The sequence below is a fragment of the Bidens hawaiensis genome, unplaced genomic scaffold (genome assembly GCF_021521415.1).
Source record: "Bidens hawaiensis isolate Kalapana, Puna unplaced genomic scaffold, B.hawaiensis_p1.1 tig00041890_1, whole genome shotgun sequence".
NCBI lineage: Eukaryota > Viridiplantae > Streptophyta > Magnoliopsida > Asterales > Asteraceae > Bidens > Bidens hawaiensis.
In genome coordinates this window covers 1-15,023 of record NW_027497431.1, presented here as the reverse complement: position 1 = coordinate 15,023, position 15,023 = coordinate 1, and the positions used below count along the sequence as shown (strand labels likewise).

General features: G+C 37.9%; 1 long non-coding RNA gene across 1 annotated transcript; it reads left to right on the top strand.

Annotated features, from left to right (window-relative positions):
• The first annotated feature begins 3,921 nt into the window (after nucleotides 1-3,921).
• On the top strand, nucleotides 3,922-4,525 carry LOC143593297 (uncharacterized). The gene is made up of 2 exons (XR_013146081.1): nucleotides 3,922-4,014; nucleotides 4,047-4,525. It is a non-coding gene; the product is annotated as an uncharacterized LOC143593297 (long non-coding RNA).
• Nucleotides 4,526-15,023: the final 10,498 nt, after the last annotated feature.

The window sequence follows — 15,023 nt, the reverse complement described above, 5'->3', positions numbered from 1 at the left end:
AAGTTTTCACATTCAAAAATCTATCCTGACCAAAAAAACGACCAGATCAGTTCATACCCATCACTTACAACCGTCACAAATCCTAAAAACTTCAATTTTGAAAAGTTTCAGCCGTCTAGGCGCAGTTGTCCGTAGGGTTTCTTAGACCCGGAGAAGTTATCGCAAGTGAAGTTACATCTTGGCGAAGTTGCTAAGCAAACCTGACCAGGCGAAGTTGACTAGACAAAGTTGTTAGGCAAAGCTGACTATACGAAGCTGACCAGGTGAAGTTGACCGGGCAAAATTGGCTAATCGAAGTTAACTAGGAAAAGTTAATGTTAGACGAACTTATTATGGCGAAGTTATACTCAGGTGAAGTTAGCCAAGAAAAGATAAAACCCGCGACAAGGTTATAATCATTGAAAAAAAATGTATCGACAACATTTTTTTTTTCAGAAAATTTTGTTCGCCATTTATTGTTTCTATTTTACTATTTGAACAAAGTTTTCCTAGACTATTTAAACAAGGGCATAATCATTCAGAATAATTTTGGTGATAGTAGTTTTCTGAATTTTTTTTCGTTTTAACGAGCTGGTTATTTAGTATTGAGCATACCTTGACCTATAAAAGAGTTAGGCACATCTAAATCCACTTGAAACCTAGTATAAATCAACTTCAACATCAAGAGTAAAAAACATGTAAAATATGGGCGATAAAACCGAAACCCCAAATAAGCCGTCAAACCTTGTGATAGGTGCATATTTTTCAGTTTGGAGAGAATAAAATCAAATGTTCGTTCAAAATCAAGATGTTAGAATATGGCGTTATATGAATGATAAAAAAAGTTCCACCTACAATGGAGGTGAATGATAGAACACATGTGAAATCATATTTCAATATGGAAGAGTTCGAAAAGGGTATGTTTAATGAAGAGGAGAAAGCCATGGGTGTAGTTGTGATAGCTTTACCTGATACAGTGATCCATAATTTCAAAACGTATCGTACTTTAATGGATATGTGGACAGAAGTCAAAAGATTTTTTTGAAGTGAGATCTTCATCAAAATCTACGAGTCAGGGTACATGCAATTGTGATTCTAAGAGTAATGGAGTTAAAAATGCATTCGTGTGTCAGAGGAATGATATGTATGTTTGAAATATTCCGTTTGAAGAAATAGAAATCAGGTTCATGCAGCTCAGATAGTAAAGGAAAGTGAGGAAGTTGTATTAAGTGAAGATGAATACGTAGCTGAGGAAGAAGCTAATATGGTAAATGATGCAAAATATCAAGGGTCAATGGTTGACATTCAGTCTGGTAAGTTCAGATAATTCATGTTCTAGCTATGAAAACTTGGTTGATGAAGAGAAACAGTTTACTAAACAAAATACTAAAAGGGTGTTTGGGATTCCTTATTTTTACCTCCTTGTAACTTATAAGGAGAAGTTATAAGTTACAAATGTGTAACTTATCAACGTTTTCTCTCACATAATAAGGAAACCTAAACACTTATTTTTTTAGCTTATCACAAGTCATAAGTTATAAGAAGGTAAAATTAGAAATCTCAAACACCATCTAAATTAATAAGTGAAATCCAAGAACTCAAAGAAAATAATAATTATATTAAAGAAAAGGAGAGTGTCAATAGTAAAACTATTAAAATGTATGAGAAAGATATTAGGGCTTTAAAGGCTACAATAGACGAGAAGGTTTATCAAGTAATTGACTTAGATTATGATGTAGTAGAAGAAAAAACTAAAGCTTTATTAGAAAATCAGAACATGGCCATGTTAACCATAACACACCCCATGTCATCAAGAGCAAGAAGGAAAGACAAAATAGAAGGTTCTGAAGAAAAACACGGCCATGCCTTCCCAAGACACGACCATGCCTTCAAGTACATGAGAAAATGACAAAACTGATGGAATTTGGACTATTGTGGAACTCAAAACGGACAATTAATGTAGCATGATACGGTCGTGTTAACCCATAGATGTACGATCTGACAATGGACAATTAATGCAGCATGACACGGCCGTGCTTTGAGGGTCTGATCAACCTATAAATTGAATTCTATTCTTCCTCATTCAACACACCTTGGAGAGGCATTATGATGACGAGCTTTTTCCAAACGTATTCACGTGTAATGGGATTTGGTGACAAGGCTCTGCCTAGTCTAGTTTTGTATGAATGTGATGGTTCGAAGGATAACATCGATTGTCTAAACGATTGATGACAATCAATGTGGTGGCTTGTGCCCTTATTTTGTTGGAAGCTACGGGGTTAGATCTTTGCCCATGCTTTTTAGCTTCAACACATCAAGGATAAGCCTATCAAGCTTCAACTTATTAAGCTTTAGTTTACTAGGTTGTATTGCCAAGGTGGGTTGGAGTCGAATGATTCTAGTAACCTTTATCCAACATAGGTGTCACTTGGATATAGCGAAATGGAATGGTAAGATATATTGTTGGTAACATCTTAGTTTTAAAAAGAGTCTTGGGACGAAGGTTTATTCTCCAATTAATTATAGGAGTTTGAATACTTGTGCTCATAAGAGAAGTAGCTAGATATCATTAATAGATGAACCGATGGTGATTTTTAGTCATTAGTGATGTTATATCAAGTAAATGTAAAAAAATTGACAAGAGATTATATATGTCGTTGCATGGATCAAGCAGCTTGTAGTAAGAGATGAAGCTTGTGAGTTTCGTACGACAAAAGGCATGTTTCTTACGAAGGTGGATTTTATTGCTTCCTTAGTTGACTTGTTGTGATCTTAGTTGGTGAAAGACCGTAGGTATTTTGATTGTCAAAGTCTTGAAGATGTTTTTCTAAATTTTTTTTATTACAATAAGCTAACAGATGATTTATCCACACTTTATTGGATGAGGTTAAAAGTCCACACAAAAAGGGAATCATCATGTTGATGAGCTTACAACAGACAAGTGGTGGCTTTGAACATAGGTTTTAGCATCTCACTACGTGCCTTTTCTCTATAATGCTTAGTTTAATAGCCATCTTGTTTAGGTTTATGTTATACTATATCAACATGGGCGTCACACTGGTTTGGCTGCGCATTTGGACGAAGCTTGGGAGCATTGTTTTGGCTATTAGACCTTTGTTGAGCATAAGCTCTTGGATTCCATCCATCAGATAAAGAAACTTATCTACCTAGATTCTTTGGGTTTTTGGGAGTATCTTGATAAATGAGGTAAACGAGTAACCTTTTCCATGCTAGGATGGCTCACACTGTTGAGCTTCTTACGATGCTTGCCTAAAGATGCATCATTTTATAAAGCATAAGTCCATGTTTGTCTTTTTTGCTTTTTAAATGGCATTTCTATGTGAGCCTGGATTGTTGAGGTATTTAGACGAACACATTGTTTTGTTATTTGGTGCTTGCGAATGGGAAGATGCTCTTGCTTTTCATTGTGTTATTGTTGAAATCATTCTCGAGACAATAAGGTTGATTGACCTTGGGAGTTGATCCATTTCTTTCAATTTGAGCTTGTGAACCCTTTTTGTCGATTTTATGAACAATTTGCTGTATGCTTTGACGCTTAGGAACCTGATATGGTTTCATAGTTTATGTAAGCCTATGTCGGCAGAACACTATGGCTAATGAATGCAATATATATTTTAAAGTTGATAAGGTTCGTCTGAAGGCTTGTAATTTTCGTATCACTTTTGATGATTTTATCATGCATGGCAATTTTATATTTGTCGTTCTTGTGATTCATAGTGTAATATTTCATGAGTCGTCTCAAAGTATGGTGATGCAGTTCGTAGATTTTGGGAGAGTCGAATGGCGACCCCCATGGGATTTCCTAGCTACCGTCCTTGAGGACAAGGACATTTTTTAGGGTGGGAGCATTGATACGATCCGAGTGTTGCTTACCTCACCCAGTCACCCACGTAGCCCATGCCATGTTCCCAATTCATGCATCATGTTCTCAACCCATGTTCTCATGCAACATATTATCTAGTGTTTTGTTTATTTAGTTTGCATTAAGTATTTAAGTTATAATTCGGTTTATAGGTAATGGTCTAGGTAATGGTTCGACTTAATAGGATAGTGGGTAGTTTCTTTTGTTTTGGTTTGTTGCCTATAAAAGGCATTTGAATTATTTTAAAGAAAGAAGAAAATTGATAAAATAATGTCTCGTTCTCTCTATTATTTCTTTGGAGTCTAACCCGCTCAAAGGGTCACTATCTTGAGAGATTAGCCATCTCGAATCCGGCTTCTATCAATGGTGCTTTCATTCTCGTCCTCTTCTTCCCGCAACGATGAACCGACAATCGAGGAGCTATTGGCCCAACACCGCCAAATCAAACACAAGGAAAACCCGACATGCGACGAGATGTTGGCCACTTTGGCGGAAAGCCAACAACCACTCACGGTGATTTTCGCGCGCATCGCCGGACAAATTCCACAACCTCCTCCACCCAAACCATTTGGTCCGAACCCCGTCCTAGATCAAATACACTCCTCCGTATCCATAAAACGCACTCAACGTCATCACAAAACAGCCCCAAAAACCTCCCCTTTATCGACATCGTTTACCCATCAACCAACCCTGAATTCGTCACAAAAACGACCCCGTGGTGGGCACCAAAAATCAGCCCCCAAAACAGCCTCAAATCCAACCTCAAACAACACCTTTCGGCACCCAAAATTTTCCACCAAACCGTCACCTTAACGGACAACACAAAGTGCACGAATATCTAACCGAACACCAAGACGTGCAACCATTGCTTAGCCAACTCCAAAACGTTCACCATTACCGAACCCATTTCGCTCAAGACACACCCCCTTACCAACACCACGACAGTTAGCTCTTGAAGTCGGACTTCACGAATGGCGACCCCCTTGGCGGCCGGTAACGACTACACCGAATGCTTTTGGGAGAATCGAATGGCGACCCCCATGGGATTTCCTAGCTACCGTCCTTGAGGACAAGGACATTTTTTAGGGTGGGAGCATTGATACGATCCGAGTGCTGCTTACCTCACCCAGTCACCCACGTAGCCCATGCCATGTTCCCAATTCATGCATCATGTTCTCAACCCATGTTCTCATGCAACATATTATCTAGTGTTTTGTTTATTTAGTTTGCATTAAGTATCTAAGTTATAATTCGGTTTATAGGTAATGGTTCGACTTAATAGGATAGTGGGTAGTTTCTTTTGTTTTGGTTTGTTGCCTATAAAAGGCATTTGAATTATGTTATTAAAGAAAGAAGAAAATTGATAAAACAATGTCTCGTTCTCTCTATTATTTCTTTGGAGTCTAACCCGCTCAAAGGGTCACTATCTTGGGAGATTAGACATCTCGAATCCGGCTTCTTTCAGTAACAAACTTTTAGCATGCTTCTTCAACCCAATGCGTTGTGGCTGAATCAAAAGTATGCCTTTAGCTACGATGGTTCATTGGTGCCATGATTTATTGGTCTGATGCTTTGCTTGGGGAGAACCAAATGCAGAAAGAAATAAGGGTTTAGGGAATGAACCCGACTTAGTCTTCAGGTGTTGATGAATACAATATTTGGTAGTTACAGTTTTGTAACTATCATAGCCTTCCTTTAGGTAGGAGTAAGTGAAACCACCAGACATTGTGAAACGGACAACCTTGGCACATGTGGACCAATTTCCACACCAGATCCGTGCCTATCACGATGTTTGGTTGGTTGATCATGGAATATTGCCTTGCCCTTTCTCTTTCATTGAGAAGCATGTGAGCTTTCTGCCTCAACGTCGGCACGTCGTCTATCACCCCCATGGCCACCATCACCACCATTAATCCCACCAGGTCCTTATTCACGTTCAGAATTTGAGTTGTCGTGAATCCAATGATCATCAGAAGGACATACATATGCTGGATTCGCCAAGTGACCAATTAGACGTTTGGTTCTTCGACGATCCTCTGGTTCTTTACTCCTGTAGGTCTTCATCCTCTTCATTGTATCAGCATTCATGTGTTCCAACTTCATCACATCATCCTTCAATGTTCGATCAATCACCAAGTCAGGAAACAAATCCTGAATATATCAGCCGGATAAAGCGTGGATACATCTAGAATTTACTGCGACGATTCTTGATCAAGCAGTTTTCCTTGAGATGATAGAATATAAGCTCTTAAAAATTGAATGGCTTGTTCAAAACAAGAGCTATGGATGCGGATTGCAGCATAATCCAGTACTCATCAAATCTACCCTTGCGTCCCCCAAGTCAATGTATAAGAACGTGTAATAAGTACTTGTACGACGCGCACAAGTACGCCTTGTTGTACTGGGAACGATCAAGAGAGCTCCTGAAAAAAATATACGCTAAAACAACCCACAAATCAACGTCTTGTCAAACTCACATGAATTTTCCATGTTATTCATAAATCTAAGCACCCGTCTGATAACCCCAGGAGATATAACGATCGACTTGTTGTTGATCTCTGCGACACTATGATTCTCGGACTCTACGTGATGTGCCGAATTCTAGAAAGGACGAACAACGCTGAATTGGACCAGTACATTAGTAGTAATGGCATAGTGGATCCTAGATCATCGTAAGAACGCTATGATATCTCCGAATAAATCCTGATCAGCAAATTTATCTTGTACGAAAGCACAGATGTTGTGCTTTTTGTCAAAATGCAGGAGAGGAATCTCATGATCTTGTTGTTGCTGTACTTGCTGTGGATCAGCAACCGGAACCTCTTGTACTATATCATCTGCCATTTCTAAAAATACATACACCTAAGAATTAATAACAACGACCATTACTTATTAAATTATTTAAGAATTAGAAATTAATTTTGAAAATAAGTTATAAGTGTCATTCGTTATTCTTCAAATGTTAGTTCATTTGTTATGATGAATGAGGTCATTCGTTATAACGAATGACCTCATTCGTTATAATAATGGAAGCGAATGATTTTACAAATGGATCAATCATGATTGACTAACAAATCAATCATGACGAATGAGAGTTCATTCGTCATCAGATCACATGAATGAACTGATTCGTTATATAACTTCAACGAATGGATCTACGAAAGAAACAAAAACACGAATGAATGTCCATTCGTTGTCTGTAACGAACGATCACAACAGTAATCAACTTTGACCCCAACTAGTCAAATTCAAAATTGATTAAGAACAATGACAATCAACATGCAATTAGAAATCCAATTAAAACATGTCTCATGATGAATCATTGTACTTATACCATCAACAGACTCAGATTTACATCGAATCCCAAATCTAACAAACTTAGATGATTTAAAAACATAATCAGTATTGGTTTTGTTTATTAGTTAAAACCCGATTAAAGAACTGAATAATTAACCCATGAATCGTCCATGGATTTTGACGAAATTGATTACGTTTTGATCACCTTTACCTTATGAATCTGATACAGTGATCAAAATGTGATTTGGTGAAGGTCGAGATTCTGAGAAAACTTTTGCAAGGGTTTGCCTAGGTTTTGTGAATACCTAGATGAACGAATGAGTGATTCGTTCATCTTCTATGTATTTAATATAATAGGGTTGCACACTTCCCAAGACAAATGAATAAGCACATTCGTTAATTCAAAATTAACAAATGAACCATATTCATTTATTCCGTCGTTAACCCCGTCAGCGAATGATCAATAATTTAAAACACATAACGAATCAACTGAGATTCGTTCTTCATTCGTTATCATAATGATGACAAATGGGGTCATACGTAATCAGTGTAGCGGAAGCGAATGATGATAACGAATGGACTGATTCGTTATCGACATTTAAAAATAAATGACTCTCATTCGTTATCCATATAGACAACGAATGATCTCTATTTGTTATAACTTTCCATAATGAATAGCCATTAAATTAATCAATTTAAAATAAAAACATTTTCATTTTAAATTTCAATTATTAAATAATGCATCGCAACCCGCGTCCGATGAACTTTACCTTAACAAAAATCTTACCAGTCGAAGTAAGATGCAATACCTTAACACACTTTGCATTCGAATCACGTTAACTTAAAACCAATAAAATTTAATGAATTAAATAAAAAAAATATTTTGGTATTTTCTTTTCAAATATTTACCCGTTAGCTCGTAAATCGAAAATTATCAGAAAACAAAAAATAGAAAACACAATATTTTTGGATTTTTTGAATATTTTCAAATTAAAAAGCAAATAATACAAAAACAAATATCAAAACTAATCCACGAAAGCAGTACATATTTTTGTGAGTTAAATAGAGAATCATATTGACCAAATTACAATTCCATCGCAATTTTATATTTCAGTGCTATTATGAATGGTGTTAAGTCGGTCATTGATAGTGTTGTCCACTTAAATCTTATAACAAACCTTTGAGTATTTTTGTGATAAGATTTAATTTTCAGTTAAGGCACAAAATATCAGAAACTATCAGCCCCTAATCTCGGTTCAGGATTAGTTTGACTTTTACCGTATCACCCTAACTTGGCTTAAACCATTATGCTGCTGATCAAAATTAAGACTTTAAAGATTTATAAACTAAACAATCTCAGCTAATATTCCCCACTACAAGATATACCCCCACTATCAAGCGATACACCAAGCTTGCTTTACTATGAATGGGTATGCATGAGTTCATCTGTAGGCTTACATATATTGTGTCCCATGGGGTCCGTTTCTTACTGGTATTGAGACGCGCGCAAGGGAGGAACAATGTATGACTAACAGCGGATTTTGATCAAGTCAGTAATGAATTTGTACAATGTACAGTAGTGATCAAGTTAAAGACTTTGGGTTTGCTCTAAAAGCTTTTGAAATATTCATTTTTATGAATACCTAGATAATTAAACCGCATAAAGACTCACAGTGTTCGGAAACCGGATACATCCCATCAATACATGATTTAAGGCCATAAAGCCATACACCAATGAAGCGTTAACCATATACCAAATGCATTTTATTTTGGGTTTTTGTTTTTGGTGATCAGACAAACATAAGGCTTGAGTATGACAGGCTATACATTTCTGCCATCATTATCGAGAGTTTTGGAAGAGATTAACACCTTTTTCAGTTTGGTAGTTCTTTATGTTTATATCACATACTTTACATTAACAGCTTGTTTAAGATATATCAATGCACCAATGCAATTAAGGACACATCCTTTTAAACTTATTTCTTTTCTAGATATGGGACCAGATTATCAATGTACTATCATTTTCTCTTTTTTGCTTCAAAACTCATTTTTGAGGAGAATATAAATTCAGTCGCCCCAGTCACTCTCAGTTTATAGATAAATGTCTATCTATATATTTACAAGTGGATAACAGGACCAAACATTTAAACTTTTCCATAAACTTAAACAAACGACATAATTTTTAGCGAGAGAATTAAATAAAAATACACAACAATCGCCCTAATTACTTTCAATTTTCAGGTAAATGGCTATCCCGAATATTTACAAGTAAATATAAAGGACCAAACATATACAAGTATATGTCCTTTAAATTTGAGTAACTGGCATAATTTTAAGCGAGAGAGTGCAAAATTATTTTTGACATTTTTGAAATATTAAAATGTTTTTGGTTTTTCCCTATACATACAGATATTACAATATTTTTGACTTTTCATATTTTTAATGTTTTTGGATTTTTTCTATACATACAGAATTCACAATATTTTTGACTTTTCAAAATTTTAATATTTTTGGATTTTCTCTATACATACAGAAATCACGATATTTTGACTTTTCAAATTCTTATTGTTTATGGATTTTCTCTTTACAAACATAAATCATAATATTTTTGTATTTTTCCATTTTCTTCCCCAAAGCCAAAATCATAAAATAAGTAAACTAAAATAAACAAAACAAAAAATAAAGATGATTATCCGAGCTTAAGGATATCGGCAAGAGTTTTCAAATCCGTTTAAACCAAGCAAGAAATTAAAACGTGTTTTGTCAAAGGCTTTGGTAAATAGATCAGCTTTCTGAAAATCCGTTGTAACATCCTAAAATTTATAATGTTGAATAAAGAAAGTTATGTTAGTGATTTCGCGTTTTTAATTATTGATATCGAGTAGGAGCGGGTCATGGACTTGGATTAATTGAGATAGGATAAATGAGAATGGGATTTCAGGGATATAAATACCCCCAAAATCCCAAAATATCTCATTTCTCACCACACTCCACACACTCCTCAAAACACACACATTCTAACCGATCAAGATTCGAAGCGAGACCCGAGATTTTGTTGATAGATCTGAGTTGGTAAGGTAAGAACAAATCCACCAAAGCTAATATTACTGAAAATGGTTAGGATTGAATGGGTTAACCGGACCCGAAACCCAAACTGCCCAAATCGGACCCCTAAAACGTCGATTTTAGGCCGATTTGATGGTTGGGATTTGTAGGCGCCGATCATACGATTCCGTGGGTACCAAAATCGAGTTATTTGGCTAAGAAACGAAGGATTTATGGGCAAACAGATCTGCAGCGCGATAACTTCGCGTGCAAGATTAAGTTCGCCTGATGAACTTCGCCTTCAAGCGTAACTTCGCCTTCAAGCGTAACTTCGGCTAAGGATAACTTCGCCTACGGCCAAGTTCGCCTAAGGTTTAACTTCGCCTGAAGCCAAGTTCGCCTAAGGTTTAACTTCGCCTGAAGCCAAGTTCGCCTAAGGTTTAACTTCGCCTACGGCCAAGTTCGCCTAAGGTTTAACTTCGCCTGAAGCCAAGTTCGCCTGAGGTTTAACTTCGCCTGAAGCCAAGTTCGCCTAAGGTTTAACTTCGCCTGAAGCCAAGTTCGCCTAAGGTTTAACTTCGCCTACGGCCAAGTTCGCCTAAGGTTTAACTTCGCCTGAAGCCAAGTTCGCCCGAGGTTTAACTTCGCTTGAAGTGAAGTTCGTTTAGAAAATAAATAAAAACCTAATGGAAAATGTGTTAAGGCAGTTATCAAAAATAAAATTTTTCCAAGCTGACCTGTCAGCTCGACCCCAGCCAGGGGCTCCGCCCCTTGGACCCCGCTAGGGGCTTGCCGCCCCTAGAACCCGCTGCCAGGGGCGCTGCCCCGGACCCCCGTCGTTGTGGGTCATATATAGATAGAAATAAAAAACGAGTAGTAGTAGGTTATTGATATGTGTAAATATTATACAGTTAGCCGAGCCCAGTTAAAGAAAGGAATTACGATCAACGGCGAGCGTAACAGGATCCAGGTGAGTTCTAGCCCCATTCCATGTTATGTTTTCGGGGCTGTGTGCATACTTGATGTGTTGTTAATACATTTATCCTAAGTGATAAGTGTATGCCATATGTGATATATGTGATATGTATGAATGATTGCTTGATGGTTCGTGAACGATCTTCGGATATTGCACGTACTGTCAGGTTGTAACGTTATAAAGCCAATGTGATATATGTGATATGTATGAATGATTGCTTGATGGTTCGTGAACGATCTTCGGATATTGCACGTACTGTCAGGTTGTAACGTTATAAATATGGCAAGTATGATATGTATGTTTATGTGTATGAACGTAATAAAGTTAATATAAGAAGGAAATGACGGTTGTATGGTTGTATATGGTTACGAAAAGGGTAACCGAGCCCTAATAATACTCGAGGTATGATGTATGGTTGAATGGTAACGAAGAGGGAATCGAACCCTACTAATATTCGAAAACAAGGGACCAGACCCTTATAATATCTGTGATGTTAGGGACCAGACCCTTATAATATCTGTGATGTTAGGGACCAGACCCTTATAATATCTGTGATGTAGGGACCCAGACCCCTTACAATATCTGTGAGGATAGGGACCAGACCCTCATAATATCTGTGATGTTAGGGGACCAGACCCTTATATATCAGTGATGTTAGGGACCAGACCCTTATAATATCTGTGAGGTTATAGGGCTAAAGGCTCTTAAAAACGTATGATTATGAATGTAAAGAAAGTATGTAAGTAAGAAAGAAAGTATGTAAGTAAGAATGAAGGTATGAGTACTTATGTGTGTATGAAAGAAAGTTATGAGGTTAAGTACGTATGTATGTAATAAGGTATTGTATGGTATTGTATGATTAACTAGAACTCACTCAGCGTAGCTGACTTTTAGTATGCACGCAGGTGAGTAGGATGAGACAGCTGGCTTGAGTGGAGGACACATGGCAGGAAGACTAAAGCCTGGCATCTGAAGATCTGATATGTTTTATAAGTTATGTTTGATTTTGAAAGACAAGAGGAATGTTTTAGACATGATTATGAATTGATATGTAATGTTTTATGAAGGTTTTATATTCCGCGTAAAGTTTTTAATTAACTCTGATATTTAGAACTGTGTTTATGAGTAAATCCAACACGAAAGTAGGGTTACCGGTAACGGGGCCTTACAAGTTGGTATCAGAGCAAAGTTCAAGAGATTTAAAGCATCCTACATGCTTAGACTTGAACAGAGAATGGGATTTAAAGTAAGAAAAGAAAGAAGATGCCAGTTCAAGAATGCCATGTGTCGCTCAAGCAAGACCAGTAAAGGTGAAAGGTATGATTAAATGATATATGTTAATGAGAAAGAAAAGATATGAGAATGGTACGGATAGGAATAATTAATTGTTTGAATTGACTAACTACTTAAGTAGAACCAGCACAAATAGACTCATAAAAGGAAGTGTATAGGACACGGAAAGTAACGTGATCAGCTAATCACAACTGGCCACTGTTATTACCTGTTATCCTTACCATCCTTGTACTAAACGGTTCCTTGAGTGACGATGTTTGTGTCTTCCCTTTTAGAATACGATGGCTGGATTTTGGTAACATTGCTGGAGCTGGAGGTCGTGCTGGACGACGCGGCAGGCCTCGTCGTATCCAGCAACCTTCGGTTGAGACAGCTTCCAACACCAGGGAGGAGGGTAGTGCAGCTGGAGGAGGTCCGATCAACAACGAAGGGGTTCAACTGGATCCCGCCATTCAAGTAGCTATCGTCCAAGCTGTAGCTGCTGCTGTAAAGAATATTACTCCGGGAGCTCTGCTGGAAGCCGTGAAAGAACTGTGGACGGGGCAGGTGGTCATAGTAGGAATGATGATGAGGGGGAGAAGGGTGAATCAAGCGAGGAAAGGTCTCCGAAAGTCGATGACAGAAGGAGGGACTGAGGCGGTTGCAACTACAAGTCCTTCAAAGGTTGCGACCCGCCTAAGCTGACTGGTTTAGGAGACGCAATCGCTACTCTTCAATGGGTAACCGCTATGGACAAGATTATCCGCATTAGCGAATGTCGTCCCGACCAAGCTGTGGGTTATGCTACACAGTCATTTGAGGAGGAAGCTATGTATTGGTGGGAAAGTGTGGAGCAGAGAAAGACTAAGGATGAGATCAGAGCGATGAGGTGGGAAGATTTGAAAGAGTTGGTAATGAAGAAGTTCTGTGCAGATGCCGAGGTTGAAGAACGGAGATGAAGTTCCAGAATTTAAAAGCCGGTATGATGACGCATCGTGAGTATACCACGGAGTTCAACCGACTATCTAGGTTGGTGCCTGACATGGTTGACACTGAGGTCAGAGAATCAAATGTTATGTGAGGGGGTTGCCACAAAAGGTCCGCATGTTAGTCAGGGGCGATTCAACCTGCTACTTTTGATTCGGCTGTTGGACTCGCGGAATGGTCTATGCTGACGTGGCCGCGGGATGATAGGGTGGAAGGGGACGAAGAGAAAGAGAAGAAAGGGGTCACTCCTGCAAAACGACCCGGGTACTCAGTTATGGAACTCCAAGGATAAGAAACAGAAAGTGTGGAGAAGAGATCGTGTAAGACCTGCGGAAAGAGGCATGGTGGTGAGTGCAAGTGGGGTAAAAGTTCTAATGTTCGTGAACGATCTTCGGATATTGCACGTACTGTCAGGTTGTAACGTTATAAATATGGCAAGTATGATATGTATGTTTATGTGTATGAACGTAATAAAGTTAATAAAAGAAAGGAAATGACGGTTGTATGGTTGTATGGTTACGAAAACGGTACCGAGCCCTAATAATACTCGAGGTATGATGTATGGTTGAATGGTAACGCAGAGGGAATCGAACCCTACTAATATTCGAAAACAAGGGACCAGACCCTTGTAATATCTGTGATGTTAGGACCAGACCCTTATAATATCTGTGATGTTAGGGACCAGACCCTTATAATATCTGTGATGTTAGGGACCAGACCCTTACAATATCTGTGAGGATAGGACCAGACCCTCATAATATCTGTGATGTTAGGGACCAGACCCTTATAATATCTGTGATGTTAGGGACCAGACCCTTATAATATCTGTGAGTTATAGGGCGAAAGGCTCTTAAAAACGTATGATTATGAATGTAAAGAAAGTATGTAAGTAAGAAAGAAAGTATGTACGTAAGAATGAAGGTATGAGTACTTATGTGTGTATGAAAGAAAGTTATGAGGTTAAGTACGTATGTATGTAATAAGGTATTGTATGGTATTGTATGATTAACTAGAACTCACTCAGCGTAGCTGACTTTTAGTATGCACGCAGGTGAGTAGGATGAGACAGCTGGCTTGAGTGGAGGACACATGGCAGAAGACTAAAGCCTGGCATCTGAAGATCTGATATGTTTTATAAGTTATGTTTTGATTTTGAAAGACAAGAGGAATGTTTTAAGACATGATTATGAATTGATATGTAATGTTTTATGAAGGTTTTATATTCCGCGTAAAGTTTTAATTAACTCTGATATTTAGAACTGTGTTATGAGTAAATCCAACACGAAAGTAGGGTTACCGGTAACGGGGCCTTACATCCGTGTGCACCTTCTCAGATCAATAAATTTATTTTCAAAACAATCACGGATAAAATGGTATCGAATTTCGATATGCCTTTGTCTTAGAGTGCTGCACGGGGTTTTTGGTGATACTATCGCAGCAGAGTTATCAATAAAATTGGGAGTAGGTAAGAAACTTCAAACCGTAATCCCGCAAGTGTTGTTGGATCCAAAGAACCTGTGAACAACAACTCGAGGCTTCCACATACTCTGCTTATGCGGTTGAACTGGAGACCGTTGTCTGCTT